Here is a 27,296-nt window from a genome sequence, read left to right as displayed (position 1 = left end):
GCAATCACAGGGCCTGAGTCCAGACAGCAATCACAGGGCCTGAGTCCAGACAGCAATCTCCTCAGGCCTCAGAAGTGCAGCCTGGGACTTCTGGTCGGCGCAGCAGGGAGCAGCGCAATGTCGCCCAAACAACACAGATCCGACGCAGAGGCCTGGGACTTCCGGGAGCTGCGCCTAGCCTACCGGAAGTCCCAGGCCTAGACGCTCTGCACCGGAGCTCTGTTGTTTGGACCCACAGACCTCCTGCATGGCATCCGATCCGATAAAAAATCGGATCGGATGCCATTGTTTAGTATTCCGATACCGCAAGTATCGGGTATCGGCCGATATTTGCTGTATCGGAATTCCGATACCGAGATCCGATACTTTTGTGGTATCGGGTATCGGTATCGAAACAACATTAATGTGTGTAAAATAAAGAATTAAAATAAAAAATATTGCTATACTCACCTGTCCGACGCAGCCTGGACGTCCGCGAGGGAACCGGCAGCGTTGTTTGCTTAAAAATCGCGGTTTTCCTTCCTTACTTGAAGTCCCGGCTTGTGATTGGTTGCGTGCCGCCCATGTGACCGAGACGCGACCAATCACAGCAAGCCGTGACGTAATTTTAGGTCCTTCAGGATTTTAAAATTACGTTCCGGCGTTGTGATTGGTTGCGTGCGGTCACATGGGCGACGCAACCAATCACAACGCCGGAACGTAATTTTAAAATCCTGAAGGACCTAAAATTACGTCACGGCTTGCTGTGATTGGTCGCGTCTCGGTCACATGGGCGGCACGCAACCAATCACAAGCCGGGACTTCAAGTAAGGAAGGAAAACCGCGATTTTTAAGCAAACAACGCTGCCGGTTCCCTCGCGGACGTCCAGGCTGCGTCGGACAGGTGAGTATAGCAATATTTTTTATTTTAATTCTTTATTTTACATATTAATATGGTTCCCAGGGCCTGAAGGAGAGTTTCCTCTCCTTCAGACCCTGGGAAAGAAGCAATTTCTATGGGGCCGCGGCCGGCGGCCGGCGTGTCACTGAAAATGACTACGCGTGTCAGCACTGACACGCGTGTCATAGGTTCGCCATCACTGCAATAGATCATGCCGGCCGCTTACGTCACTCCTTCCTGACCCCGCCCGGAGTGCGGGAGTCCTAATCGGGCTCTCTCTACGTCTCGGAAGTGGGCGGGGCTTCACCGGCGGCCGCAAATTCGGGATTTTAAATGCCCGAAGCGGGACAGCGGGACCCCGGTGCCAAAGCGGGACTGTCACGCTGAAATCGGGACGGTTGGGAGGTATGCGCAGTGTATGTGGTGTGATTGTTCACAAGTGCCTAAGGCCGGACAACCCCTTTAAGCATAAGCCTTCAGCTGTTGCAGCCTCCAATCTATCTATCATCGGTCCATCCTTCCATGTACCTATCTACCTCGCTGGTAGAACATGATGAGAGTTGTAGTTTCACAATATGGTGGTCTCAAACAGAATTATCTATAGTTAGAAGCAGATAACAGAACATAAAAAACTACCAGTCACCCACAGAGCTGCCCATTGCGTATATACAAACAGGACGAGTGCCCCTTATCAATCTCTACATTTACCAAGCACTCTCTGCAAGGTCAAGTGCCACAGCCCTCTGGACAACAGGGGGCAGTAATGAAGACCCTAATTCACCAGCATAGTCAATTTAAAGGACCACTAATCATAAAGTCTGCACCTTACAGGGGCAAAAAAATAGTGATGGTCAGGCTCTCTCTCCAATTGTACGTGGCTGATAACAGAGAACAATAGACACATATAATGAGAAATGATGCTCATATAAACACGGTGCTTCTGTTGTAGTCAATGTGTCAGTCATGGGTTCAGGATGTATTGGCCTACATGGAGCTGGAGTCCCATCCGGGCTCCTCCTGACCTTGGGTAGATCATGCAGTAGAGATCCATCATCCAAAATGGTTTCATTTGATCTGACAATATGTGTTACTTCAGCACTAACCTCAGCGAGATGTTCACAGCTTCCCGGGATGACACAAGCTGGACGAGGACATCCCTAGGGGCATGATCGGGGAACCCCTGTGTCATTCCAATGACAGCTGCCAAGCAGTGGGTTCTGTCACACGCCTGTGCATCCCTGGAAGGAGGCGAGAGGCAGGCAGCGTTAGATGCTACAGCAGTCAGCGGCTCGGGGATCTTCGGTCGGTTGCAGCAGTTGTCCCATCCTGCAGAATAATGTATTTCATGGGGATGTCAGCTCAGTGCTGCAGAATCCTGTATGGAGAGGACTGCAGCCAAAATAACGCCTCCGGACGCCCAATCCGAGCATGTCTCTCTAGGGATGAATCATCTCTACTTCATGCTTCTCTGGACAGGCTCCTATCCTCCTTCAAATAATTCCTGCAGATTGCAGCCCCTCTGCTCCTCAGCCGTGGATCCTCATTAGTACCAGGCTCTGTCCATACCTGTCTCCGCTAGAAAACCAGGTCATTGTATTATATGGCCTGCACAATGCCCAATATAGACATACTCTGCCACTCCTCTCACTGCGAAAATGTGACATAGGATCCTTTGTACCCCTCCTAAAGTACTAGGATGCGAATGTCACCGTTACCTGGCGCTCGTGCCATTGATATTACTTGGATATCATGGGTCCCTTTGATGAAGCCCCCTTCAAACTGTTTGGGACATCTCTGCAGAATAGTAAAAGCGACCGCTACCATGAGTCCTATGTCATGCAGGACTCAGAGTAAAGCATCCTGAGACCATTCATGTGTGGGTTCTTTTCATCCACGGAGAGGGCTCACTCACAATTCTGCCTAAGAACACTGCTATGACTAGAATAGTATCTAAACATCCTCCAAAATCCCTGATTAGGTAAATGGCCAAGAAACTCCCCGAGTCTCAGTCCCACTTAGAACCTGTGGTCAACCCTCAAAATACACGTAGAAAAAGAAAACACAGAAATTGTGATAAACTCCAAGCACTCATTAGTAAAAAATGGTCTGTCATCAGTCAGGAGTTGGCCCAGAAGATGATATCCAGCTGCCAGTGCGAAGGGTAGAAGTCTTGAAAAATAAGGGACAACACTGTAACTATTGAGTCTGTCCATGAACATGATGTATTTGTCAATAAAAGTATAAAAACTCATGAAATGCTGATATTTGTACTTCAGTAACCATAGAAACATATGACTAAAAGAACTAAAAACACTGAAGCGATAAACTAAGAAACAAAATTTGTGTCAATCTGAAACATTTTGACTACAACTGTAGACATACCCCAATTTTCTATCAATAGAACAGGAAATGTAAGTTAGAAAAAATTCCCTATTATCTTTGCCTAAATCCCATGCATTGATCATTCATCAATATACCTCTAATAAGCAGGATTTCATGAATTTCTGTATATACTGTGTATATACTATACATATATATATATACTTAGATACAGAATCTAAAAATAAAAACAAAAAATTACATTGCATTGTATGATTTTCTAAATAATGAAATAATTGCATTAAATGCATGAAATAAGTATTTGATCACCTACCAACCAGCTAGAATTGTGGCTCACAGACCTGTTAGTTTTTCTTTAAGAAGCCCTCCTGCTCTGCACTCATTACCTGTATTAATTGCACCTGTTTGAACGCTTTACCTGCATAAAAGACACCTGTACACATACTCAGTCAATCACATTCCAACCTCTCCACCATGGCCAAGACCAAAGAGCTGTCTAAGGATACCAGGGACAAAATTGTAGATCTGGGATCGGCTAGAGGACAATAGGCAAGCAGCTTGGTGAGAAAGCAACAACTGTTGGCACAATTATTAGAAAATGGAAGAAACACAAGATGACGGTCAATATTCCTTGGTCTGGGGCTCCATGCAAGAATTTGCCTTGTGGGGTAAGGAGGATTTTGAGAAAGATCAGGAATCGGCCCAGAACTACATGGGATGACCTGGTCAATGACCTGAAGAGAGCTGGGACCACAGTCTCAAACATTACAGTTGGTAACAAACTGCACTATCATGGATTAAAATCCTGCAGGGCACACAAGGTCCCCTGCTCACATGTCCAAGCCTGTTTGAAGTTTGCCAGTGACCATCCAGAGAAGGCATGGGAGAAGGTCATGTGGTCAGATAAGACCAAAATATAACTTTTTGGTATCAAATCCACTCAACGTTTTTGGAGGAAGAAGAAGGATGAGTACAACAACACCATTCCAACTATGAAGTATGGTGGGAGAAACATCATACTTTGGGAGAGCTTTTCTGAAAAGGGGACAGGACAACTGCACCATATTGAAGAGAGGATGAATGGGGTCATGTACTGCGAGATTTTGGCCAATAACCTCCTTCCCTCAGTAAGAGCATTAAAGGTGTGTTGTGGTTGGGTCTTCCAGCATGACAAAGACCTGAAAAACATAGCCAGGGCAACTAAGGAGTGGCTATGTAAGAAGCATTTCAAGGTCCTGGAGGGGCCTAGCCAGTCTCCAGACCTGAATACAATAGAAAATTTCTAAAGGGAGCTGAAATTCAATGTTGCCCAGTGACAGCCGAAGCCTGAAAAATCTGGAGAAGATCTGCATGGAGGAGTGGGCCCAAATCCCTGCTGTAGTGTGTGCAAACATGGTCACGAACTACAGGAAACATCTGACCTCTGTAGTTGCAAACAAAGGTTTCTGTACCAAATATTAAGTTCTGTTTTTATACTGTATCCAATACTGTATGTACTCGTGTATAAGCAAAGTTTTTCAGCACATTTTTTATGCTGAAAAAGCACCCCCTTGGCTTATACTCGAGTGAGGGTCCCACTTATGGTATTTTTCGGGCTATAAGACGGAGGAGGAGCGGCAGCGGTGGAGCAGTGGGTCACAGGAGGTAGGAGCCAGCTACTGCAGCTAAAACCTGTGCCCGCTGCTAAAGAGAAATGAATATTCAATGCTCTCCACGCCCATGGAAGTGGAGAGCAGTGAATATTAATTTCTCTTTAATAGTGGACACACCGTTAGCTGCAGCAGCCGGCTTTGTGCAGCTGCTGGGCTTTGAAGTGTGCCTGCTACTTAGGGGAATGAATATTCACTGCTCTCTACTACCATGGGTGATTGCCCGGCCAGTGCAGCAAGCCAGCGGCTGAGGTTACTGTGCCCACTATTAAAGATCAATGAATATTCACTGCTCCACACGCCCATAGTCCTGGCTTGGAGAGCAGTGAGTATGATCACCACAACGGTGAGCAAAAATCCCAGAACCACACAGGGGGGCCTAGTGAATGATCTCCATAGAGCTGGGACCACCATAACAAAGGCTACCATCAGTAACACAATACGCTGCCAGGGACTCAGATCCTGCAGTGCCAGACGTGTCCCCCTGCTTAAGCCAGTACATGACTGGGCCCATCGGAAGTTTGCTAGAGAGTATTTGGATTATCCAGAAGAGTTTTATAAGAATGTCATATGGTCTGATGAAACCAAAGTAGAACTGTTTGGTAGAAACAAAACTCATCGTGTTTGGAAGAGACAGAATGCTGAGTTGCATCCAAAGAACACAGTACCTACTGTGAAGCATGGGGGTGGCAATATCATGCTTTGAGGATGTTTCTCTGCAAAGAGACCAGGATGACTGATCCGTATACATGAAAAAGTGAATGGGCCATGTATCGTGAGATTTTGAGTGCAAACCTCCTTCCATCAGCAAGGGCATTGAAGATGAAACCTGGATGGGTCTTTTAGCATGATAATGATCCCAAGCACACCACCAGGCCAATGAAGGAGTGGCTTCATAAGAAGCATATGAAGATCCTGGAGTGGCCTAGCCAGTCTCCAGATCTCAACCCCATAGAAATCCTTTGCAGGGAGTTGAAAGTCCATGTTTCCCAGAGACAGGCCCATAACATCACTGCTCCAGAGGAGATCTGCATGGAGGAACGGGCCAACATACCACCAACAGTGTGTGCCAACCTTGTGAAGTGCTACAGAAAACATTTGACCTCTGTCATTGCCAACAAAGGATATATAACAAAATATTGAGATAAACTTTTGTTAATGACCATATACTTATTTTCCACCATAATTTGCTAAATAAATCTTGCCCAATCAGACAACGTGATTTTCTGGATTTGTTTTCTCATTTTGACTCTCATAATTGTGGTCTACATATGATGTCAACTACAGGCCTCTCTCATCTTTTAAGTGGGAGAACTTGCACAATTGGTGGCTGACTAAATACTTTTTTTCCCCACTGTATATAGGTGTGTGTTTTCTGCTTAACAATACATTATGTATTATACTCCAGAGCTGCACTCACTATTCTGCTGGTGTAGTCACTGTGTACATACATTACATTACTTATCCTGTACTGATCCTGAATTACATCCTGTATTATACCCCAGAGCTGCACTCACTATTCTGCTGGTGGAGTCACTGTGTACATACATTACATCACTTATCCTGTACTGATCCTGAGTTATATCCTGTATTATTCTCCAGAGCTGCACTCACTATTCTGCTGGTGGAGTCACTGTGTACATACGTTACATTACTTATCCTGTACTGATCCTGAGTTACATCCTGTATTATACCCCAGAGCTGCACTCACTATTCTGCTGGTGGAGTCACTGTGTACATACATTACATTACTTATCCTGTACTGATCCTGAGTTACATCCTGTATTATACCCCAGAGCTGCACTCACTATTCTGCTGGTGGAGTGACTGTGTGCATATGTAGCGCCCCCACTGCCGCAGGGCCGAGGGGTACCCGGTACCGGGCCTCTGAGTCTCTGCGCTGGGATTGTCACGGTGGCTAGACCCGGTCCGTGACCCTGCTGAGGGGCGCCCAATAATAGGTGTGGGAAGTGATGGTAGTGCGGTGGAGTGCCGGTCGCAGTAAATAACGAGGACACCAGGTTGCAGTCTCTTTACCTCTTTACTGGGGCTTCAGGACCCTCAGTCCGGAATACGGTTAACCGGGCTGCGCAAGTCCGGCCGGTCTGATGGCACCTCCAGAGTTCCCTTTGCAGGTGGAAATCTGTGCCTACCTTCTAGCGCTTGTGTGTTGCGGTCCTCCCCTGCTGTGCTTACGGGATAGTCCCCACAACTGTTGTGTCTGTTTCTGAAGTTCCCTCACAACTCGATTCTGATGTTCTTCTTCGTCCCCCAGATTATATGGCTAGGACGCACCCGTATGACGGGTAGGCTCGGAGTTCTTCCGGGACCCTAGAGTCACCCCTCTCCAAAGGTTGCCCCCTATGTCTTCGTAGGTGATTTGTGTGAGACAGCCCGCCTATAACTGACTGTCCTGCCGTAGGTTTGAAGTATTGCTTGGAGCCTAGTACTTCCTCGGCGTTCCGGCCACCGGCTGCGCGCCTCAGTAGGATGTTGCCTCGTCTTACAGCACGACTCCTACTGGTATTTCTCCTTGTTGCGTTGATCTCGTTTCTCACTCAGCACAATAAACCTCGCTTCTTATCCTTTCTTGGGGTACCGCCGCGATCAAGTGCAGGCGCGGTCCCGTAACGTTCTTTCTGTTCGCTAGGTCGCTGTCAGGATCCCACCCCTGACAGGGACCCCCCTGAATCTTCCCCTGCAACCCCTCTGCCACAGGATGTTGCCTGGTTCCAACCCAGTCAGCTCCTCACTAACTTCCTATCTAACCCCCAGTTTTACCAGACTGTGAGGAGTGGCCTAATACATAGCACCCTTATCTCCCCCTGGAGGCCAGACTGTGAAGTGTATTGGTGTCTGTGATACCTGGTCAGATGAACTCCTTCAGTGCCATCAGACGTACCATAGCCCCCTTAGCGGCGGAGCATCAGTACTGCAACGACCAGGACTCTGGGGCGCTGCACTCCCCTCCGGTTAAATCCAGTACTCCTGGACTGGGAAGAAAACAACAATACATGTCAGCAAAAAGACATGCAATTTTGAAATGCAATAACAGTAAGCAAATTTGAACAGAGCTTCCCTTTATGGGAGGTGAGAACACTTGAACGTTACAAACATGGTTAATTACTTTAAATAACATACTATAAATAACTTTTCTTACCCAACCGGGTATCCTACTAAGTGCAATTTCCGAACAATAATTTAACATTGCCTTTAAGGACGTACACACGAAATCCACTAAAGACCTTCTTATAAAACATTATAAGGCTAATAAACTTTTCTTCATTTTCCATCTTTACATCTGCAGGACCGCCTGTCTATCTGCCCCAGGCCTAATGCCTCTCGTTCTGTAGCAGGACCGCCCCTTTCCGCCCGGGCCTACTGCCTTTCTGCTACTATACACAGTATAGAACGTATCATCCATCTCTCAGTTCAAGATCACTGAGCCATCTCTGTATGGCTCCTAAGAGGACTCACCGACTAACCCCGTACGGGTCCACTTCCTGTCCTCATTCTCTGACACATCATTAAACATTTCTTACTATCAACTGTCTGACTACATATAACTTTACATGTAAGCATTATCACTATTTCTCTTAAGGCATCATTATACTTTAAGTGCTATGGGTGAACGTTCCCTTTAAGAGGGGACCAAGTCTCTATGAGGTAGTGCAACTTCTCAAGCTGCAAGTCCGTATGCAGTAAGGACTCTGGTGCTGTTTCCAGGAACAGTTTCTTCGCAAAGAGTCCTTTCTTTTGTAAAACCAGTAGAGGGCACCTTTAAGAAGGTGCAAACTATTTACAAAACAGTTTGTGAATCATTCACCGTCCATGATTCGGTAGTCTTTATAACATGGGTGAACAGGGAGCAAAAAGGAAAATAAAAACAAAAATAAAAGCAATAGGGATCCTGGGTAAACGAAGGGATCCCTTTAAGAATAACCCTAGTCGGGTTTAAAGCAGCAAAAAGCAGGGAAACAAACAGTTAACTATTTACATATCCATGGCATCGAGGTTTACTCTCGCTCTGGCGGCCGTAGCTCCGCATAGACCTCGCTCGACAAGGTATTCGGCGAGATCGGGGCCTTTAACCCCTTTCTGACATCTGACGTACTATCCCGTCGAGGTGGGGTGGGCCCGTATGACCACCGACGGGATAGTACGTCATCACCGATCAGCGGCGCTCACGGGGGGAGCGCGGCCGATCGCGGCCGGGTGTCAGCTGCATATCGCAGCTGACATCCGGCACTATGTGCCAGGAGCGGTCACGGACCGCCCCCGGCACATTAACCCCCGGCACACCGCGATCAAACATGATCGCGGTGTACCGGCGGTATAGGGAAGCATCGCGAGGGAGGGGGCTCCCTGCGGGCTTCCCTGAGACCCCCCGAAGCAACGCGATGTGATCGCGTTGCTCCGAGGGTCTCCTACCTCCCTCCTCGCCGCAGGTCCCGGATCCAAGATGGCCGCGGCATCCGGGTCCTGCAGGGAGGGAGGTGGCTTACCGAGTGTCTGCTCAGAGCAGACACTTGGTAAGCCTGCAGCCCTGCACAGCAGATCGCAGATCTGGCAGAGTGCTGTGCACACTGCCAGATCAATGATCTGTGATGTCCCCCCCTGGGACAAAGTAAAAAAGTTAAAAAAAATTCCCCACATGTGTGTAAAAAAAAAAATATCCTAAATAAAGAAAAAAAAAATATATTATTCCCATAAATACATTTCTTTAGCTAAATAAAATGAAAAAAACAATAAAAGTACACATATTTAGTATCGCCGCGTCCGTAACGACCCAACCTATAAAACTGCCCCACTAGTTAACCCCTTCAGTAAACACCGTAAGAAAAAAAAAAAAAACCGAGGCAAAAAACAATGCTTTATTATCATACTGCCGAACAAAAAGTGGAATAACACGCGATCAAAAAGACTGATATAAATAAACATGGTACCGCTGAAAACGTCATCTTGTCCCGCAAAAAAACGAGCCGCCATACAGCATCATCAGCAAAAAAATAAAAAAGTTATAGTCCTGAGAATAAAGCGATACCAAAATAATCGTACTGACCCGACGAATAAAACTGCTTTATCAATTTTACCAAACGCGGAACGGTATAAACGCCTCCCCCAAAAGAAATTCATGAATAGCTGGTTTTTGATCACTCTGCCTCACAAAAATTGAAATAAAAAGCGATCAAAAAATGTCACGTGTCCGAAAATGTTACCAAAAAAAACGTCAACTCGTCCCGCAAAAAACAAGATCTCACATGACTCTGTGGACTCAAATATGGAAAAATTACAGCTCTCAAAATGTGGTAACGCAAAAAATATTTTTTGCAATGAAAAGCGTCTTTCAGTGTGTGACAGCTGCCAATCATAAAAATCCGCTAAATAACCCGCTATAAAAGTAAATCAAACCCCCCTTCATCACCCCCTTAGTTAGGGAAAAATAAAAAAATTAAAAAATGTATTTATTTCCATTTTCCCATTAGGGTTAGGGTTAGGGTTAGGGCTAGAGTTAGGACTAGAGTTAGGGTTAGGGCAAGGGTTAGGGCTAGGGTTAGGGCTAGGGTTGGGGCTAGGGTTAGGGCTAGGGTTAGGGCTAGGGTTGGGGCTAGGGCTAGGGTTGGGGCTAGGGTTAGGGTTAGGGCTAGGGTTAGGGCTAGGGTTGGGGCTAGGGCTAGGGTTAGGGCTAGGGTTAGGGCTAGGGTTAGGGCTAGTGTTACGGCTAGTGTTAGGGCTAGTGATAGGGCTAGGGTTATTGCTAGGGTTAGGGCTAGGGTTAGGGCTAGGGTTGGGGCTAGGGTTGGGGCTAGGGTTGGGGCTACAGTTAGGGTTGGGGCTAAAGATAGGGTTAGGGTTTGGATTACATTTACGATTGGGAATAGGGTTGGGTGTGTCTGGGTTAGAGGAGTGGTTAGGGTTACTGTTGGGATTAGGGTAAGGGGTGTGTTTGGATTAGGGTTTCAGTTATAATTGGGGGGTTTCCACTGTTTAGGCACATCAGGGGCTCTCCAAACGGGACATGGCATCCGATCTGAATTCCAGCCAATTCTGCGTTGAAAAAGTAAAACAGTGCTCCTTCCCTTCAGAGCTCTCCCGTGTGCCCAAACAGGGGTTTACCCCAACATATGGGGTATCAGCGTACTCAGGACAAATTGGACATCATCTTTTGGGGTCCAATTTATCCTGCTACCCTTGGGAAAATACAAAACTGGGGGCCAAAAAATAAGTTTTGTGGGAAAAAAAAGATTTTTTCTTTTTACGCCTCTGCGTTGTAAACTGTAGTGAAACACTTGGGGGTTCAAAGTTCTCACAACACATCTAGATAAGTTCCTTGGGGGGTCTAGTTTCCGATATGGGGTCACTTGTGGGGGGTTTGTACTGTTTGGGTACATCAGGGGCTCTGCAAATGCAACGTGACGCCTGCAGACCAATCCATTTAAGTCTGCATTCCAAATGGCGCTCCTTCCCTTCCGAGCTCTGTCATGCGCCCAAACAGTGGTTCCCCCCCACATATGGGGTATCAGCGTACTCAGGACAAATTGGACAACAACTTTTGGGGTCCAATTTATCCTGATACCCTTGTGAAAATACAAAACTGGGGGCTAAAAAATCATTTTTGTGAAAAAAAAAAGAATTTTTATTTTCACGGCTCTGCGTTATAAACTGTAGTGAAACACTTGGGGGTTCAAAGCTATCAAAACACATCTAGATAAGTTCCTTAGGGGGTCTACTTTCCAAAATGGTGTCACTTGTGGGGGTTTTTAATGTTTAGGCACATCAGGGGCTCTCCAAACGCAACATGGCATCCCATCTTAATTCCAGTCAATTTTGCATTGAAAAGTAAAATAGCGCTCCTTCCCTTCCGAGCTCTGCTATGCGCCCAAACAGTGGTTTACCCCCACATATGGGGTATCGTCGTACTCAGGACAAATTGCACAACAACTTTTGTGGTCTAATTTCTTCTCTTACCCTTGGGGAAATAAAAAAATGGGGGCGAAAAGATCATTTTTGTGAAAAAATATGATTTTTTATTTTTACGGCTCTGCATTATAAACTTCTGTGAAGCACTTGTTGGGTCAAAGTGCTCAACACACATCTAGATAAGTTCCTTAAGGGGTCTACTTTCCAAAATGGTGTCACTTGTGGGGGGTTTCAATGTTTAGGCACATCAGGGGCTCTCCAAACGCAACATGGCGTCCCATCTCAATTCCAGTCAATTTTGCATTGAAAAGTCAAATGGCGCTCCTTCCCTTCCGAGCTCTGCCCTGCAGCCAAACAATGGTTTACACCCACATATGGGGTATCGGCGTACTCAGGACAAATTGCACAACAATTTTTGGGGTCCAATTTCTTCTCTTACCTTTGGGAAAATAAAAAATTGGGGGCGAAAAGATCATTTTTGTGAAAAAATATGATTTTTTATTTTTACGGCTCTGCATTATAAACTTCTGTGAAGCACTTGTTGGGTCAAAGTGCTCACCACACATCTAGATAAGATCCTTAGGGGGTCTACTTTCCAAAATGGTGTCACTTGTGGGGGGTTTCAATGTTTAGGCACATCAGGGGCTCTCCAAATGCAACATGGCGTCCCATCTCAATTCCAGTCAATTTTGCATTGAAAAGTCAAATGGCGCTCCTTTCCTTCTGAGCTCTGCCATGCGCCCAAACAGTGGTTTACCCCCACATATGGGGTATCAGCGTACTCAGGACAAATTGTACAACAAATTTTGGGGTCTATTTTCTCCTGTTACCCTTGGTAAAATAAAACAAATTGGAGCTGAAATAAATTTTGTGTGAAAAAAAGTTAAATGTTTATTTTTATTTAAACATTCCAAAAATTCCTGTGAAACACCTGAAGGGTTAATAAACTTTTTGAATGTGGTTTTGAGCACCTTGAGGGGTGCAGTATTTAGAATGGTGTCACACTTGGGTATTTTCTATCATATAGACCCCTCAAAATGACTTCAAATGAGATGTGGTCCCTAAAAAAAAATGGTGTTGTAAAAATGAGAAATTGCTGGTCAACTTTTAACCCTTATAACTCCGTCACCAAAAAAAATTTTGGTTCCAAAATTGTGCTGATGTAAAGTAGACATGTGTGAAATGTTACTTATTAAGTATTTTGCGTGACATATGTCTGTGATTTAAGGGCATAAAAATTCAAAGTTGGAAAATTGCGAAATTTTCAAAATTTTCGCCAAATATTCATTTTTTTCACAAATAAATGCAAGTTATATCGAAGAAGTTTTACCACTATCATGAAGTACAATATGTCACGAGAAAACAATGTCAGAATCGCCAAGATCCGTTGAAGAGTTCCAGAGTTATAACCTCATAAAGGTACAGTGGTCAGAATTGTAAAAATTGGCCCGGTCATTAACGTGCAAACCACCCTTGGGGGTGAAGGGGTTAAGAAGTGCTCCATACCCGTGGCCCGATCCCAGGGTGTAGGGCGCCAGAGTCTATAGGTCCCAGGGAGAGGGGGAACCGCGACGGGGCCTATCAGCAAGTCCTCTGCTGGCGAGGCAGGGTCGTTCTTCATACCTGCTTCAGATGCGGTCCCTCTGGTGCCGATCTGCTCCGTCTCCGCTGGGGTCTGGAACGCTAGTTGCAGGGCCTTGCGCTGCGGCGTTGTCATCTCCGTTTGCAGCATCTCGCTTTCCGGCAGGGCCTTGCTTTCTGGCTTCGGAGCGCTGGAACTTCTTTCTTGCTCCGGACCAGACGAGGCTGCCGACGGACGTCTGATGAGGCTCCTGATGAAGGTCTTCTTCCACCCGGCCTCAGTGCTCAGCTGCGTCCGCCGGAGTTGGTCGCTGAGCTCATCCACTCCGGCCTGCAGGAAGTCAATATCAGCGGTGGAGGCCTGGTTGCGGTGCCCCTCCGGGTAGCTGGGGGAGTCCTCTGCTCCTACCACACGCTCCGGCTCCAGGTGGCTGGCAATTGCGTCCTCCATGTCGCTGACTTCTTCTTCCTCGTCCTTTTCCCGCTCTCTCCTTCGTGGGCGGTTTCGCTTTCGTTGTCTCCGCCCCCCATTGAGGATCAGTAGGCGGATCTCGGCTGCTGACGGACACGTCCTCAAGGGGCAGAAATATTTAGACTGGGCGGCCATTGTCTTTCGCGCTCTCCAGCTTGTCTACGCCCACTCCACGCCCTTCTTCTTCTCCTGTGCTCTCCTTAGCGCTGTAATGGCGGCGGTTTTGCCGGGAACTTCTGGCGGCAAGTGGCAATACACAGTCTTTGCAATAAGTCACAGTCCAAGCACAATAAATCACAGTTCCAAGGCACACATGACCTGATTCTTCAGGCCTAAGTAGATCCTGTTCGTGACGCCAAGTTGTAGCGCCCCCACTGCCGCAGGGCCGAGGGGTACCCGGTACCGGGCCTCTGAGTCTCTGCGCTGGGATTGTCACGGTGGCTAGACCCGGTCCGTGACCCTGCTGAGGGGCGCCCAATAATAGGCGTGGGAAGTGATGGTAGTGCGGTGGAGTGCCGGTCGCAGTAAATAACGAGGACACCAGGTTGCAGTCTCTTTACATCTTTACTGGGGCTTCAGGACCCTCAGTCCGGAATACGGTTAACCGGGCTGCGCAAGTCCGGCCGGTCTGATGGCACCTCCAGAGTTCCCTTTGCAGGTGGAAATCTGTGCCTACCTTCTAGCGCTTGTGTGTTGCGGTCCTCCCCTGCTGTGCTTACAGGATAGTCCCCACAACTGTTGTGTCTGTTTCTGAAGTTCCCTCACAACTCGATTCTGATGTTCTTCTTCGTCCCCCAGATTATATGGCTAGGACGCACCCGTATGACGGGTAGGCTCGGAGTTCTTCCGGGACTCTAGAGTCGCCCCTCTCCAAAGGTTGCCCCCTATGTCTTCGTAGGTGATTTGTGTGAGACAGCCCGCCTATAACTGACTGTCCTGCCGTAGGTTTGAAGTATTGCTTGGAGCCTAGTACTTCCTCGGTGTTCCAGCCACCGGCTGCGCGCCTCAGTAGGATGTTGCCTCGTCTTACAGCACGACTCCTACTGGTATTTCTCCTTGTTGCGTTGATCTCGTTTCTCACTCAGCACAATAAACCTCGTTTCTTATCCTTTCTTGGGGTACCGCCGCGATCAAGTGCAGGCGTGGTCCCGTAACGTTCTTTCTGTTCGCTAGGCCTCTGTCAGGATCCCACCCCTGACAGGGACCCCCCTGAATCTTCCCCTGCAACCCCTCTGCCACAGGATGTTGCCTGGTTCCAACCCAGTCAGCTCCTCACTAACTTCCTATCTAACCCCAAGTTTTACCAGACTGTGAGGAGTGGCCTAATACATAGCACCCTTATCTCCCCCTGGAGGCCAGACTGTGAAGTGTATTGGTGTCTGTGATACCTGGTCAGATGAACTCCTTCAGTGCCATCAGACGTACCATAGCCCCCCTTAGCGGCGGAGCATCAGTACTGCAACGACCAGGACTCTGGGGCGCTGCACATACATTACATTACTTATCCTGTACTGATCCTGAGTTACATCCTGTATTATACCCCAGAGCTGCACTCACTATTCTGCTGGTGGAGTCACTGTGTACAGTGTTAGATTGACTCACTCGGCTGATTAAAAAGGTAATCACAGGAAGACTTTCTGTTAAGTTTTCAACTGGTTTATTAAAGATGTACTAAATAAACCAGTCCAAAATTAGGTAAACAAACAGGGCCCTTCTGGCATAACGGGAAAAGCAGGCTAGCCTCCTCAGTGACACATATCTCCCCTATAGTATTTTGCCAGTGACCTTCTCACAGTACATACATTACATTACTTATCCAGCACTGACCCTGAGTTACATAATGTATGTACTATTGATCCCAGCATGTCCTGCCACTAAACTGGATGCCATCCTGGCTCCGCACGTTGCATTATTTACCACGTTCCTTGTGCTGTTTGCGTCTCAGCTGCTCACTATGGCATTTAGCTGGAACTCGCTCCAATCATATGGAGAAAATTAATAATACAAGATCCCCATTGTGACCTGAACGAGTGATTATAGATCAAGCCAAAATATCATTGTGTCATCTCCAAGTGCTTCCTCTCATCTTCCAGGTCTTAATTAATTTTCATGTAAATTTGCTGTAATGTAGCTTGTGCTCCAGAAGATGTATGATGGCGGGGGCATGGGATGGAGCCGTGAAGCAGAAATGACATGGGGCCGAGCGCCAAGGAGATTCATATCTGGATCCGGTCTACTAGACTCAGTGCATACAGCTAGATTACGATATATTTGCTTTATATAGTGAAACTAAACTTAGGCCTAGTTATGAATGGACAGCATTATTCTGGGATTCTGCCTTCTGCATTTTCTCTGTTAGTGCACCCATATGGGCACAAATCCATCGAAACACCACATATCCAGCACTTCCATACTGTTTCCTAAATTACACTGCCATCTAGTTTCTGTAGCATTATACAGTGAAAAAAGCAATACACAGTGCCTGACACACAATGCATATGTCAATACCTCCATATAGTGCTCAAACAATACCAACATAAAGTGGACAAATAACAATCCTGCAGTCAATAATCTAATAATATTGCCTAACAGTGCCTGCGTAATACTGCTATATAATGAATTTTAGTATCTGTGGTGGACGCATGACTCAGATTACATATTGGTTGGCACACCATCCAGTAGGGGCTGTTTCTGCTATGTAATCTGATTATGTAAGGACAGAGACACTGATTCCAGTGATGTGTCACTTAGTTTACTGGGTGCAGTAGTCGTGATATAATCACAGTTTTCTCTGCTGCAGATCTAGCAGAGCTCAACTGTTGAGCTCTGTAAAACCCCACCCACACCACAGCTTTCTGTGTACAATGTATAGTGATAGAGAGCTGCTAATCAGTGGTATCGTTGGACTAGGAAGCACGAAACAGCTAGTCCTCTAGTGATAATCTTCTGGTGATAGAACAATGATTGTACTGAAACAGTAAAACACAGCCTAGTAAGTGGCATACCACTAAAATCAGGGTCTCTGCTCCTACATTATGCTGCTGAAGCCTATATAGCAAAAATCTGCTGAAATATTCCCTTTAAATATTGCTTTTTTTTATTTATTTAACCAATTCTCAGCATTTTTTTGTGTAGAAAATATGTTACTTACCCAGACAACCCCAATAACATCTCACTGCACATGGGGTTGCCAGCCGCAATGATTTCAGCACCACGGTCAGCTCTGCTCTAGGCATTGCCTGATATTGGGTGACAACCAGCATATGAGTCTACCATATAGAGCACACAAACAGAACCATCTAGCAAATGAGCTGATATTTAGGGAATGAGGTGTAAGGTTAATGAGCATTAGCATATACAGATATAGCAGAGTAGAATTTGTTGTCTTACAGTCTCTTTTTAGCATTGAGAGACTAATCAGTTCCAATAAGTCAGGAGCTTTATCTCCAACCCTTTGTAACCTATGTGTCTCCAAGGTAACAGACTACAAACAGACCCCCCTGCGTAGTCTGATCCTGTATCAGGATGCAGAAATTCTTTTTTTGGCGCCCCCCGCCGTTCTTCTGGGCTCCTTTTAGAGCATCTAACTGTTGTGCCCATTACTGGAGGTCACACATGCTTAGTGCATCGGCAGTGCAAAGAAGAATCATAGCTTCATAGCTTAGGTGGACATTCAGACACTGAATCAAGTTAACAACAGGGGGCGCTGTAACAAGTATGTAAAGGCAATGTCTACAAGTAGCCTTCGTTTTCTTTTCTAATAAATCCAGTGGAAAAATTATGTTTTATGTAATCTAAAAGAATAAATGAATATGTAAAGGAATTATGTACGTCCCCTTTAAATGGTTTGTCCAGGTGTGAGGTTCAAGTCTGCAGTCATTCTATGCGACTGCAGATTTGTGAATCCCTACAGTGAGTACAGTGCGGGTTGTCAGGATTTTCCAGTGCTGGGGCACTTAGTGACCGCATGTATGCAATCACATGTCGAAAAGTTGTGCGTTTCAATGCCCAATACAAGTGACGTGAGCGAGGTCGGACATCGGATACTTGCAGTCACATGACCGCCAGCTTCCGGTTCCAACTCCAGAAAATTCTGACAGTGCACACTGTGCACATAGGTGTCCCCAAGCCTGGACAACCCCTTTAAGGCTTATAACCGACATAGTCCTTGTTCTCTGGTCCCTATAGTCATGCAGTGGTTCACAGCAGACCGGTCAGATGTATTTACAGTCTGCAGCCAGTACTTACTGTACAACACTCTCTCAGGACACAGTAATAGAGCGCGGCTATAAATCATGCACAGACTGTGGGCTGTAATGAAAGATCAATGAGCAGAGCATTTAAATTTCTCCCTCTGCAGCGGCCACATTCACATATAACTACCAACTAACATCAAGAGCTATATCCGTGTATATATACAGTATCATAAAGTTTGCCTTTTCATTAAAAGGTATGTCGACTTTTGCAACCATAGTTTATTGATCCCGCGCATCAAAAATAAAAACTGAAGCAATTTTACAAATAGTTAAAAAGCAGCTATTTTTGTGTTCACAGCTTCTACGCAATCAGTTTTGTCCTCATGATAATGCATTTACACGGGGACAAGAGCAGTTCTTTGGATGTCGTTGTGGGGTCTTTTGTGACCGCTTGAATGAGTCATCGCATGCCTCCAGAAGCACAGGCTGGTCATATCATACTGGTGGCTGCAACATACTGGTCACTACAACATACTGGTCACTACAACGTACTGGTCACTACAACGGCAGTTTGCAATTTTCACTCGGCAACATTCATTGTTGCTTGTTTCTTGAAAACACCCATGGAGTCAAAATCGTCACTACACCTGTAGATAAATTCCACAAGGGGTATAGCTTCCAAAATGGGGTCACTTGAGGGGGATTCTGCTCTTCTAGCAATTAGGGGCTCTGTATATGGAGTTTGCAAACTATTCTAGGAAAATCTGGGCTTCAGGAGACAAATGGTGCTCCATATGGCTAAGTTAGGTAGTACTGTACAGCCATATATGGGATATTGCCACATTCAGTAGAAATTGTGGAACAAATTATGGTGCCACTTGTACCCACTTCTTGTGTGAAAACGTAAAATCTGGGGCTAAAACAAAATTTTGTTGGTAAAAATGTGAATTATCTTCACTGCTCAATGGTATAAAATTCTGTAACACATTTGTGGTGTCAATATGATCACTGCACCCCTAGATGAATTCATTGAGAGGTGTAGTTTGTAAAATGGGGTCACTTATGGGGGGTTCTGCTGTGTTGGCATCTCATGGGCTTTCCCAGTGGGTCATGGCACCTGCAAACCATAACAGTAAAATCTGGCGCTCCTTGTCTTCTGAGCTTTGCAATGTGCCTGAAAAATATTTTCCAATTACATGTAGGGTATTGGCGCACTCAGGAAAAAATGGACCTCAGTTTGTTGTAAAAAAAAATGTCCTATTAGCTCTTAGAAAAATTAAAAAGTTTGGGCTAAAACAACATTTTAGTGGTAAAAATGTAATTTATTCTTTCTTCGCCGCTCAACTATATAAAATTCTGTGAGGCACTTGTGGTGTTAATATGATCACTGCACCCCTAGATGAATTCAATGGGGAGTGTAGTTTGTAAAATGACTGCACATATAGGAGGTTTCTGTTGTTCTGGCACCTCAGGAGCTCTGCCACGGCACCAGGTACGGACTGGGTCTGAATTTCAGCCCTGGCATTTGAAATCACACAGGCCCATGTTGTCCCCATCCCCAAGGACCAGATGGGATATATTAGTAATACTAGATGGTGGCCCGATTCTAACGCATCGGGTATTCTAGAATATGTATCTATGTATGTTTATAGCAGCCACATAGTATATAGCACAGGCCATGTAGTATATAGGAGGCATGTAGTATATAGCAGACAAATAGTACATGGCCTGTGCTATATACTATGTGGCTGCTATATACATACATACATATTCTAGAATACCCGATGCGTTAATACAGGCCACGCAGTACATAACACAGCCCACATACTATATAACACAGCCCACACAGTATATAGCAGCCACGCAGTATATAACACAGGCGACGTAGTCTATACCACAGGCCACGCAGTATATAACACAGGGCACGTAGTATATAGCACAGCCCACGCAGTATATAACACAGCCCACACAGTATATAACACTGCCCATGTAGTATATAGCATAGCCCCCGCAGCATATCACACAGCCCACGTAGTATATAACACAGCCCACGCAGTATATAGCACAGCCCCGCAGTATATCACACAGCCCACATAGTATATAACACTGCCCATGTAGTATATAGCACAGCCCCCACAGTATATCACACAGCCCACGCAGTATATACACTGCCCATGTAGTATATAGCACAGCCCTCGCAGTATATCACACAGCCCATGCACTATATCACACTGCCCATGTAGTATATAGCACAGCCCCCGCAGTATATCACACAGCCCACGTAGTATATAACACTGCCCATGTAGTATATAGCACAGCCCCCGCAGTATATCACACAGCCCACGCAGTATATCACACTGCCCATGTAGTATATAGCACAGCCCCCGCAGTATATCACACAGCCCTCGCAGTATATCACACAGCCCACGCAGTATATAGCACAGCCCCGCAGTATATCACACTGCCCATGTAGTATATAGCACAGCCCCCGCAGTATATCACACAGCCCCACAGTATATAGCAGAGCCCCGCAGTATATCACACAGCCCACGCAGTATATAGCAGAGCCCCGCAGTATATCACACAGCCCACGCAGTATATCACACTGCACATGTAGTATATAGCAGAGCCCCCACAGTATATCACACAGCCCACGTAGTATATAACACTGCCCATGTAGTATATAGCACAGCCCCCGCAGTATATCACACAGCCCACGTAGTATTTAGCAGTGTGGGCACCATATCCCTGTTAAAAAAAATAATTAAAATAAAAAATAGTTCTATACTCACCCACCGGGATCCACCATAGCTCCGCCGAGCCGCGCGCGGCTGCCGCCATCTTCCATTCCCAGGATGCATTGCGAAATTACTCAGAAGACTTTGCGGTCTCGTGAGACCGCTAAGTATTCTGGGTAATTTCGCAATGCATCTCTGGGAACGGAAGACGGCAGCAGCCGCGTGCGGCTCGGCGGATTACGGAGGGTGAGAATAGCAGGTTTTTTGTTTTTTTTATTATTTTTAACATTACATTTTTTTACTATTGATGCCGCATAGGCAGCATCAATAGTAAAAAGTTGGGGACACACAGGGTTAATAGCAGCGGTAACGGAGTGCGTTACCCGCGGCATAACGCGGTCTTTTACCGCTGCCATTAACCCTGTGTGAGCGCTGACTGGATGGGACTCGGGAGTATGGAGCGGGTTCCGGGCACTGACTGCGGGGAGTAAGGAGCGGCCATTTTGCCGCCGGACTGTGCCCGTCGCTGATTGGTCGTGGCCGTTTTGCCGCGACCAATCAGCGACTTGGATTCCATGACAGACAGAGGCCGCGACCAATGAATATCCGTGACAGACAGAAGGACAGACAGAAGGACAGACAGAAAGACGGAAGTGACCCTTAGACAATTATATAGTAGATTACCCTGGATGGAGGAAATGAAGATTTACTACAAGGCTAATATTTCTAATGATACCTGTGACCTGCTGGAGTAAGTGACGGAGTCAGCGATTTGTGCTCCGTCACAACTATTGACAGTATACATAGCAGAAAAGGCAGCCCGTGACAAGACGGGTCCTTCTGCCAGAATTGCCAGATGGCCAGTCCGGCCCTGCATGGCACCCTCAAACCATTCCAGCAAAATCTGAACTCCAATATGGCGCCTCTTCCCTTTGCACTATGCTTTAAAAGTAGTATTCCCCCACATATGGGGTATTGGCGTACTCAGGAGAAATTGCACAATCAATTGTATGGTGTAATTCTCCTGTTACCCTTATGAAAATGCTAAATTTGGGTCCAAAATAACATTTTTGTGGGGAAAATGTAATTTTTTTATTGTCACGGCTCAACGTTATTAACTTCTATGAAGCATCTGGAGGTTCAAGGTGCTCACCACACATCTACATACATTCCTTGAAGGGTCTAGTTTCCAAAATGAGGTCACTTGTGGGGGGCTTCCACTGTTTAGGCATGTCAGGGGCATGACATGACGTCCATTAATGATTCCAGGAAATTTTACATTCAAAAAGTCAAATGACACTCCTTCCCTTCTGAGCCCTGCTGTGCGCCCAAACAGTAGTTTTCTCTCTCATATGGGGTATTGGCATACTCAGGAGAAATTGCACTACAAATTGTATGGCGCAATTTCTCCTGTTACCCTTATAAGGTTGCAGTCGCACTATCAGTATTTGGTCAGTATTTCTCATCAGTATTTGTAAGCCAAAACCAGGAGTAGGTGATAAATCCAGAAGTGGTGACGTGTTTCTATTATACTTTTCCTGTTTGTTCCTCACCTGGTTTAGTGTGACTGCAGCCTGAAAATGCAATATTTTGTGCTAAAAACATATTTGTGGGAAAATTTGATTTTTTTTATTTTTAAGTCTCAATGTTATAAACTTCTGTGAAGCACCTGAGAGTTCATTGTGCTCACCACACATCTAGAGCAGTTCCCTGAGGGGTCTAGTTTCCAAAATGGTGTTTAATGGGATTTAACGTTTTAGGCACATCAGAGGCTCTCCAAACGCGATGTGGCATCTGCCAATTGTTGCAGCAAATTTTGTATTGGGGTCCATGTTTTCCTGTTACCTTTGTCAAAATAAAAAATTGGATCTGAAGTAAATTTTTTCAGAAAAAAAGTTAAATTTTAATTTTTTTTCCACATTCCAAAAATTCCTGTGAAGCACCTGAAGGATTAATAAGCTTCTTGGATGTGGTTTTGAGCACCTTGAGGGGTACAGTTTTTAGAATGGTGTCACTTTTGGGTATCTTCTATGATATAGACCCCTCAAAAGGACTTCAAATGTGAAGTGGTCCCTCAAAAAATGGTTTTGTAAATTTTGTTGTAAAAATGAGAATTCGCTGGTCGACTTTTAACCCCCCCAAAAAACAAAAAATAAAAATTGAGTTCCAAAATTGTGCTGATGTGAAGTAGACATGTGGGAAATATTATTTATTAAGTATTTTGTGTGAGATAACTCTCTGTGATTTAACCCCTTTCTGACCTCGGACAGGATAGAACCTCCGAGGTCAGATCCCCTGCTTTGATGAGGGCTCCGGCGGTGAGCCCACATCAAAGCCGCAACATGCCAGCTGTTTTGAACTTTTGACATGTGCGCGCAATAGCGGGTAGTTAAATGCTGCTGTCAAACGCTGACAGTGGCATTTAACTACCGCTTCCGGCTGCGCGGCCGGAAATGCGCTGATCGCCGACTCCGTCACATGATTGGGGGTCAGCGATGCGTCAGGATAGTAACCATAGAGGTCCTTGAGACCTCTATGGTTACTGATGCCGGTTTGCAGTGAGCGCCACCCTGTGGTCGGCGCTCATAGCAAGCCTGTAATTCAGCTGCATAGGAGCAATCTGATGATCGCTCCTATGTAGCTGAGCCGATCCAGTTGTGCCAGCTTCTAGCCTCCCATGGAGGCTATTGAAGCATGGCAAAAGCAAAAAAAATATATGTTTAAAAAAATATGAAATAAATAAAAAAATATAAAAGTTTAAATCACCCCCCTTTCACCCCATTCAAAATAAAACAATAAAAATAAAATCAAATATACACATATTTGGTATCGCCGCATTCAGAATCACCTGATCTATCAATAAAAAAAAGGATTAACCTGATCGCTAAACGGCATAGCGAGAAAAAAATTCAAAGATATGTGGAACAACCTCAATGCAAGTGTACCTAGAAGAATACACAAACCCCAAACACTGATGTGATTGACATTTCTCTTTTGTTCATTCACTTTGCATTTTTGTTACCTGACGAAACTAAACGATTAACACGTCAATATTTTTAAAGCGTTCTTTGCAGTATGTTTATCACAATGTAATTCAATGATTCCTTTTTCCCTCTAATACTATTTAGTCACCCATGTAGAAAGTCAGCGGCAGCGGTCACCGCTTACTTAGTGAACCTGTGACTTCTTACCTGGCAGTGTATGGATTACACAATAATAGCGGAGTCATCAGATAACAAACGGTTAAGCATGAAGAAATCACTATATAATATAGTTGCCTGCCAATGAACACCCTGGAAAAGCAATTTTTACTTTGTGTAATATCTTCGATTGGCATTAAAAGAGTTAATATATGGGACTAATACCAGTAATAACATACCCTCAAAGAGTTGCAAGTGGGAAATAATAACAATTATATAGTTACTAGATGAATTTTAGGAAATAAAAGAATAGTAACTACCATGTAGTACCCTGCACTGAACAGAAAGGATCATGTGTGTGGTACTGAGAGGGTTAAACTGTCTTCTTATATATTATTATTATTATTATTATTATTGGCCTATAATGTATTCACCTGGCATGGCGGCATGGCCGGTCTGTGGGCATTCCTTTCCTCCTCCTCCTCCCCTCCAGTCAGTCTTTGTTCTTTGGCTCAGCGAAGAAGTGACAAAGAAGCTTTTGGGGAGCCCTGGAGAAGCTGTGACATCAGGAGGTCCCATGGGAGCACCTCCACCTCTCGCCACTAGTGGCAGCACAACTGCTGAGTAGACACATTCTGACACATTGTAAAGATTCAGCTCATTGTGAGGAAATCGTCCTCAAGAACTGAGAATGAGAAAGTCACGCCAGTCCCAGAGACAATGGACTATAAAACATGGGATTATTTTATGGGAGGGGATGTATAAGGGAGGAACACGTATTGTGCACATACACCCCCTCCCCAACACTATCCCCCTTCTCTTTGTTTCTAAACCTTTGTATGTTCTTTGTGTGTCAGAAATAGTGGACCCCATGTATCACGCGGGTATAATACATACATTATGTTCAGGGCTGTGCAAGGACAGAAACAGAAGATATAGGGTTTTACTGGTGTTTTTCTGGGTATATGATATTGCAAAATTAAGAAATGTATTGTGCCCCCTCCACATTACACCTGCAGGTGCTATAGTGACCTCCTACTCTACGTATATCCATAGGCATAATATGGAGTTTGTCCCCATTTTGAAGCTATAACATTTCCCCCTCTTCTGAGAAGACCTTCTACAAGATTTTGGAGGTGTCTGTGGGAAATTTTGGCCATTCATCCAGAAGAGCATTTGTGAGGTTAGACATTGATGTAGGACGAGAAGGCCGGGCTCCCAATCTCTGTTCTAGGTCACCCCAAGGTGTTGGATGCGGTTGAGGTCAGAACTCTATGTGGCCAGCCATGTAATCACCGCAGAACTCTAAAATTGAAATTAATAAAACATCAATTTTTATTTAAATAGCTTAAAATGTCAATACAAAAAGTGAATATACACCGACACCAATACATTAAAATTAGATGCCCCCAGGGGGAGGTGCCTGACCCTATATACAACCTGTCTCACCCTACCTGCCAGCGGAGGTTGGCACCCTATATCCTGCGCACTGGCGCCCCCACTCGTCACGGCTCTCCCTGTCTGCCCTATTTGTCTCTGACAATGGCAAGGGAGTGAAGAAAAGATACACACAAAGGGTGAAAAAGGATAGATTTAATAAGAAAATATAGCTGCTTATATTGTTTATTGAATCCACGTACGCTAGAGATAAAGTATTAATGTCTCAACCTATAGCTATATATCCTACAAAAAGGGGGTTAACTAATAGATGGATAATTGTAACGTTCACCTTTTTCTAGATCTCAAAATATAGATCTTGTAAACATAATCTATGTATAGGGGTCACTGAATATACACGAGTCCGATATAGGAAAGGAGCAAAAAATGATAGAGAGAGAGAAGAGGATAATTGGATAAAGATCAAAAAATCATCATAGTGTATTCTATGGTAAATACAACAAACACTCTCTATAAGTCAAGCGCAAAAATGATCAATGATATGCTCCAAAGATAGCAGCACGTACAATGAGCATAGCTGCAGATAGCAATAAATGTTCCCAACTAAAGATGAGCCTTAATGGCAAAATACACATACTCCATTATACACAACACTCAACGCGTTTCCCCTCCACTGAGCTTCATCAGGAGTAAGATAATGAAAATACCGATCATAAGGAGTACTTAGCTCATGTTCCTTATAGCGGATACAGATCATGGCCAAAGTCTCGGAGGCCATCCTCATTCCCAAATGATGCCATTCCTTCTACACCAAACTCCTCCAACCATGTCTTTATAGACCTCGCTTTGTGCACTGGGGAATAGAGAAGGGCTTCTCCAAACTGTTCCCACAAAGTTGGAAGCTATAATTGTGCAAAATGTTTTGGAATACGGCATTGACAAGACTTCACTTCACATGAATTAAGAGGCCAAGGCTAACTCCTGACAAACAAGCCCAAAATGTTATCCCTTCCTCCGCCAAACTTGACAGCGAGGACAATGCAGTCAGGCAAGTAACGTTCTCCTTGCTTTCACCAAACCCAGAATCGTCGATGGATGCCGGAGTAGTGTGATCCACCAATGAACAGAACACGTTTTCACTGCTTCAGAGTCCAGTGGCAATAGCTTTACACTACTCCATCCGACACTTGGCATTGTGCTTGGTGATGTAAGGCTTGCATGCAGCCGCTCAGCCATGGAAACCCATGTCGTGAATCTCATGACATACAGGGCTGTGCAGGAATGGTGGATACAGAGCTCTCTATAGTGGGCACATTGATTACATGGATTATATATCAGCTATAGCCTATGGACTGATCGTCGGTCACATCTGGCTGGCCCGGCCTATCTGCTACCACAATCAAATCACTTCTTCCTCCTGACACAAATGTTAATTGCTGCCCTGCTAAGAGACATTTTGAATGGGTGCAATTATGACTCTGCTTGTGTCCTCGTTACCATGGAGATGACAAATCCTCCCCCCATGAACCTCTTATATAAATGGCAGAGGATACCTGCAATGTCAGATTAGTATGTACACAGGAGGCCCACACACCCCATAATAAAGGTGACCCTGAAATGTACAGCTCACGTGTACAGGATAGAAGGGGTGAACGGGAGCTGCTCCGCGTCATCATGTGACCGATGGAGGCCTCTACGCATTATTCCTCATTACTGCAATACAAGTCTTGGGGAATCATAGATATCAGATCCGGGAGATACAGATCCACATTGAGGAAAGCCGTCTGCCACTAGTCCACATCTCTTCCAACATAGGAAACATAAAACAGGACCCCGACTCCCTACAGACATCACCAAGAGGAAAGGTCCCGAGCAGGGGAGGACATGTCATCGGTACAGCCTACGTCACTGCACAAGGGCCCAAGAGATGAGGGGCCCATCACCACCTCCAAAACAGCAAGCAGCTTCTCTCATAGACAGA

General features: G+C 45.3%; 1 protein-coding gene across 2 annotated transcripts in view; it reads right to left on the bottom strand.

Annotated features, from left to right (window-relative positions):
- Positions 1-27,296, bottom strand: part of PHACTR3 (phosphatase and actin regulator 3) — a 257,076-nt gene that overhangs the window by 223,718 nt on the left and 6,062 nt on the right. Inside the window, exon 1 of one of the 2 annotated variants that reach the window (XM_077252831.1) lies at positions 1,984-2,542. The exons of the other annotated variant lie outside the window; for it this stretch is intronic. The gene's annotated coding sequence lies outside the window, so the exon portion shown is untranslated. Of the gene's footprint in view, positions 1-1,983; positions 2,543-27,296 lie in introns of those variants that run through there. 2 annotated transcript variants of the gene reach the window in all.

The sequence above is a fragment of the Ranitomeya variabilis genome, chromosome 4 (assembly GCF_051348905.1).
Source record: "Ranitomeya variabilis isolate aRanVar5 chromosome 4, aRanVar5.hap1, whole genome shotgun sequence".
In the NCBI taxonomy this organism is placed as follows: Eukaryota; Metazoa; Chordata; class Amphibia; order Anura; family Dendrobatidae; genus Ranitomeya; species Ranitomeya variabilis.
This window is presented reverse-complemented; position numbering and strand designations above follow the sequence as displayed.